Genomic DNA, 6,000 nt, shown 5'->3' on the forward strand with positions numbered 1-6,000 from the left:
TTACTACTAATCATAGTCCTTTTCTCACATTCAGTGTCTTTTCCCCCCAACCTACCATATTATTATTTTTTACAATCCTATCTTTTTACAAATGCCTTAAAAATGTGCACTGTCTTTGGTTTGAGAAAACATTAAATTTATTTACCTTATTTCTTATAGGAAAAATCTGTTTGGTCCTCATTGTTTTTTGTACTTTTTGCACCTCCCAGAACCAATTAACGATGAGCACTAAGGTACCACTGTATCAGATTTAGAATAATGTTATAATCTCTCCTTAGTTTGATTTTCTTAGGCTTGTCAGAGTTGGAGTCCAAATTGAAAAGCAAAATAAGCTTGACATTCTAATTTGTAATAAGACATTTCTTTTCAAAGTTCCCCATGAATCTCACAAACATATCAAAAGTCCAAAGGAATCAATGTATTTATCTTTGCTCTCATTCTTTGACCCAGGGAGCTGAAATGAAACAAGCTTTTTCAGGAAATGTGAGAGAAAGGATAAAGATCCAGATTCTTGTTAATTTTATTGGCCAGTTTCTTGCATTCAGTTTCTCCGGCTCCACAAACTGAATCTTTTGAAGGTCTGCTTTGTATGCCTTCTCACAGGAATCATCTTCTTGCCTTTGTGCTTTTTATAGAGAAGCATCAGGTCCAGGATTTATTCAGCCCCATACATGGGACTAATGCCAAGAGAGCTTTATTATATATCCTCAAAATCAATGATGTGCGCTTTGGCCTTGGCATTGGTGTTGATCATTTCCAAGACATGTAAGACAACTGAGAACCAGAGAACTTCTTTCTGGGCTGAGACCATCCCTCTTCAAGAGAACCAAACATCAGCAGCTGAATAAAATATTCCAGTAAGAAACTCCCATTCTAAAAATCTTCTCTCAGCGGGGCTGAAATGTCATGAAAGGGGGAATTCCTAGCTGCATATCTTCTTTACAAATCTCAGCATTACTCTTGCTCATCGGGACAATTTCTGGGTGAAGATGCATTGTGCAGTGACGAAGTTCAGCTGTTTTGCAACTAAGCATATAGTTGTGAAGTAGATACTGGGAGGGTGGGCTTTTGCTGGGGTGGGATGTGATGGCTCAGCGAATTTACTGTTTTGGATATCTCTAATGTCACCTTTTTTATTCTGTTCCTAATTCTCCTCCAAAAAAAAAATTTGTATCTGATAAGACCATACACACTGCACGCCTGCAAACCTCTAGAAGCATCTTTCTACCTCCACATCCTCATGGCTGCTGTACATTTCTTGGAGACATTTTCCCATGTGTATCAACATCCTCAAAAACACCTCCAGACTCAAGATCCTACACCCCACCCCATCCTATCCACATCCGTGCAGAAGTTTTTGCTGGGCTCCAGTGCCAGTTTCCCCATTTCTTCCCGATGCCCAGTCCTGTCTGCCCAAGAAAGAGGAGCTTGTTGCTATTCAAACTTCTCAGGAAACTTTTCAGATGATCGCCTTTGATGTACATGTCATCATATGCTCACATAAACCATTCCTACTTCCCCAGGTAGCGGTCATACATGTACTTGAGCATCATAAAGGACTTCTTCTGAGGGTCGGATTCTTCCATGCCCAGGAGCCACACAACGGGAACGGGTATTCAGGTGTCTGAGCCCTCACTGCAAAAGTTTTCAACTCTCCCATGAATTGCCTCGGAACGGAACACATCTTGTAGGCGGCAGCCACGCAGGTCAGCAGGATTTTCTTCCACAAAGAAAATTCTTATTGTGCAGACAGCCACTAAGGCCGACTCTGCAGCTGCGAAAGGAACGCACAGCTGCGCGGCGGCGGGCTTGTGAAACTGCCCCAGCGATGGGGGCCAGTAGTCGGCGGGGCTCCCAGGGCGCAGCGGGTCAGCTCGCTTCTCCTCCGAGGGGCGGGAAAGGACAAGCCGCAAGGTCAGCACGAAGCCCAGCACCAGCCCAGGCAGCACGCTGAGCAGGCGCGCGGGCCACGCAACGCCATGCCCTCGCAGCTCCGCCAGTCGCGCGGGACGGCCGCCGCCGCTGCTTTTGCAGTTCTGTGGGGCTTCAGCCCCTGGACTCGCCCGCGGAGGACCGCCCGCCCTAACGCCAGGAGATTGGCCTGGGCAGCGCGGCTCACGCCCGCCGCGCCCATTGCAGCCCGGGACTGCCAGCAGGCCCTAGGCCGGAGCTTTGTTCCCCGCGCCCAACCCAAACAGCCCCGGGCCTCGGCCGGCGCCTTTACGAGCGGGCTAGGTCTAGTTCCCGCCAGTGGCGTCTCCGAAGCGACGCGGAGGCTCCTCCCTCCAGTGCGCGGGGTCGACAGACCAGCGCAGCGGCGAGGGCAGTGGCTGCCAGGTCCGGCCCCTAGGCCGCCTGGACCTCACCCCAGGCTGGATCCGCTGGCGCTGGGCCCGCCCTCCATTCTCTTCGTGGCAGGCGCACGGACTGTAGCTGCACATCCCCCAGCTTAGTTCGCAATCACAACAGGATTTGTCTTCTGTTTTTGAGGTGTAGGATTTCTTTATATATTCTGGATATTATACCTTTATCAGATATGTTGTAGTATTTTATCCCAAAGTTTCTGCTGTTTCTGTTCATGACAAAGTCCTTGGGTGCACAAACCTTATTTTTTTGTTTTGATGAAGTCCATTTATCTATATTTATTAATTTTATTTTGAAATATATTTTTATTTATTTTTAAAGATTCTTAGATTAAATAAAATGTTGCATGTAAAAAATAGAATTAGTATATGCCCCACCTTCCTCTTTTCCCCACATTAACAACTTCTTTTATTAATGTGTTACATTCATTGCAATTAATGAACATGTTTTGGAGCATTTCCACTAAGCATGGATTATAGTTAACATAGTAGTTTACACTCTATTCCACTTAATTCTGTAGGTTATGGCAGGATATATAATGGTTTGTATCTGTCATTGCAATGTTATTCAGGTCAAGTCCAAGTCCTGAAATTGCCCCTGTATTGCACTTCCTTGTCCTACTTCCTGACTTCAGTGGCCACTGTCTTCAATGATATAATTTCTTCCTTTGCTAGAATCACAATAAATCTATGTTAGGATACCAGTAAGTCCACTCTAGTTCAAATTTATTTTGTTGCTCATGCTTTGGATATATAGTCTAAGAAACCATTGCCTAATGCATGGTTCTAAAGATGCTTCTCTACAGTTTTCTTCTTTAATTTACTAGTTATGACTTTTATATTTAGGACTTTGATCCATTTTGAGTTGATTTTTATAAATGGTATGCGATAGGGATCCACTTTCATTTTTTTGCATATGGACATTGTGTTTATCTAGTACCATTTGTTGAAGAGAGTGTTCTTTCCCAATTGATTTGTCTTTGCACCCTTGTCAAAATTCAGTTGGCCATAAACATGAGGGTTGATTTCTGAGCTCTCAATTCTATTCCATTGGTCTATATGTCTGTCCTTGTGCCAGTACCATGTTGTTTTTATTACAGTGGTTTTGTAATAGGTTTAAAGATTGGAAAGTGTGTATCCAAACTTGTTCTTTTTCAAGATAGCTTTGACCATTCAGGGCCATTTATATCTGTATCCATATGCCTTTATTTATATCTCTAGTTATATTTATATTTATACATTTCCATATAAATTCAATGGTTGACATTTCTATTTTTGCAAAAAAAGACTTAAACTTTTGACTGAGAATGCATTGTCTCTGTAAATCACTTTGGATAAAATTGATATCTTAACACTATTTCATCGTCCAATCCATGAAAATGGAATGTCCTTTCATTTATTTAAGTTTTCTTTATTTTAGCAATATTTTGCAGTTTTCTGTGTACATGCCTTTACATCCTTGGTTAAATTTATTTATTCTTTTTGTTGCTTTATTAAACTGCTTTTTTTCTTAATTTATTCTTCCACTTGTTCATTAATAGAGTATAGAAACACTACTGGTTTGGGGTATTGATATTGTACCCAACACTTTGCTGGGTTCATGTATTAATTCTATTACCTATGGCATGGATTTTTCAGGATTTTTCTGTATATAGTATCATATCATCAGTACATAGGGAAAGTTTTACTTCATCCTTTCCTTGGAATGCCCTATTATGTTTTCTTGCCTAACTACTCTGTCAAGAACTTCTGGTAAAATATTGAATAAGAGTATTGATGATATTGATCCTTGTCTTCTTGATCTTGGAGAGAAAGCTTTCAGTCTTTCACCATTAAATAGGATGTTAGCAATGGATTTTTTATATATTACCTTTACCATGTTGAGGATGGGGCCTTCTATTTCTATTTTTCTAAGTGTTTTTCACTAGAAAGATTAATTCTGTGAAAGGACTTTCTATATTATTTGAAATGATCATGTTTGTTATTTTCCCTTTAATTCGGTTAATGTATTTTATTACATTAATTGATTTTCTTATGTTGAAGTACATCTGAATACTTGAGATAAATCCCACTTGGTTATGGTGTATAATTATTTTGAAGTGCTGTTGGCTCAATTTGCTACTATTTTTTTCATGATTTTCACATCTATAATCATAAGAGATGTTGGTCTGTAATTTTCTTCTCTTTTGATATTTTTATCTGGGTTTGGTATGAGAGTGATGATTGACTTTATATATGAATTAGGAAGTGTTTTCTCCTTTTAATTATTTGGAAGGGTTTGCACATGATTCATGTTAATTCTGAAAATGTTTCATAAAATTCTGTTTTGAAGATATCCAGCCTGAGAGTTTCTGTTGGGAAGCTTTTCAGTTCTGTTTCTATCTCTTTACTAGTTATTATTTCTTGAGATCTTCTATTTCTTCTTGAGTCAGTGTATGAAATTTGTCTGTTTCTAGAAATACATCCATTTCATCTGTGTTATCTAATCTGTTTGCATGCAGTTGTCCATAATACCCTCTTATAGAGCCTTTTATTTCTATGGAGTCAGAATTAATGTCCCCTATTAGTTTCTTATTTTAAATTTTTGTCTCCTTTCTTTCTTCATCAGTTTAGCTTAAAGTTGTCTATTTTATTGTACTTTTCAGAGAACATTTAGGTTATTCTATTTACTTTAAAAAAAATTATATTTTATCCATATCCACTATAGTCTTTGTTATTTCCTTCCTTCTGCTGACTTTGGGTTTAGTTTGCTCTTCTTTTTCTAGGGCTTTTTAGTAGGCTCTTCTTTTTCTAGTTTGCTCTTCCTCTAGGGTTGGGGCTAGTTCCCTGATTTGTAATCTTTTTTCATTTTTAAAGTAGGTTTGTAGAGATGTAAATTTCCCGTTTCATACTTTCTTGCTCCATCCATAATTTTTGGCATGCTGTGTTTTCATTTTCATTCACTTTATGATATTTTCTAATTTCCCTTTTGATTTCCTCTTCAACTTTTTCATTAAGTATGTGTTGTTTAATATTTATTATTTGTGAATTTTCCATTTCTTCCAATAATTGGTATTTCTCTTCATTCCATTATGGTCAAAGGGATGCATTTATGATTTCAATTTTTAAAAAATAATATAGTGAGACTTGCTTTGTGACCTAATATATGATCTATCCTGGAGAAGGACACATATGCCCTAGAGAAGAATATGTATGCTACAGCCATTGGCTGAAGTGTTCCAAAATTGTCTTTTAAGCATGTTTGATATAGATTTTAGTTCCTTCTATTTCCTTATTGATCATTGTGTATATGCTATAGCTATTATTGACAGTGGTGTATAGATATTTCCTACTATTTATATAGAGTTGTCAATTTTTCTCTTGAAATCTGTCAATATTTCCTTTATGTATTTTGTGTTCTGCCCCTAAATGCATATATATTAATAATTGTTACACATTCCTGTTAACCCCTGTATTAGTATATAATGAAAGTTATTTTTTACCTCATAAAAATTTTTTACTTAAAGTCAAACTTGCTGCTAGTATAGAAATAAATACATGCTATGTTTTAGTTACTAGTTGTGTGATATATTTTTTCCATCCTATCAATTTCTACCAAAATATCTCCTTGAATTTTAGGTGAGTCTCTTGTAAACAT

At 38.1% G+C, this 6,000-nt stretch overlaps 1 pseudogene; it reads right to left on the minus strand.

Annotated features, from left to right (window-relative positions):
• Nucleotides 1-1,144: 1,144 nt before the first annotated feature.
• LOC101426606 (chondroitin sulfate synthase 1 pseudogene) lies at nucleotides 1,145-1,981 on the minus strand (annotated as a pseudogene).
• Nucleotides 1,982-6,000: the final 4,019 nt, after the last annotated feature.

The sequence above is a fragment of the Dasypus novemcinctus genome, chromosome 4, assembly GCF_030445035.2.
Source record: "Dasypus novemcinctus isolate mDasNov1 chromosome 4, mDasNov1.1.hap2, whole genome shotgun sequence".
Taxonomy (NCBI): domain Eukaryota; kingdom Metazoa; phylum Chordata; class Mammalia; order Cingulata; family Dasypodidae; genus Dasypus; species Dasypus novemcinctus.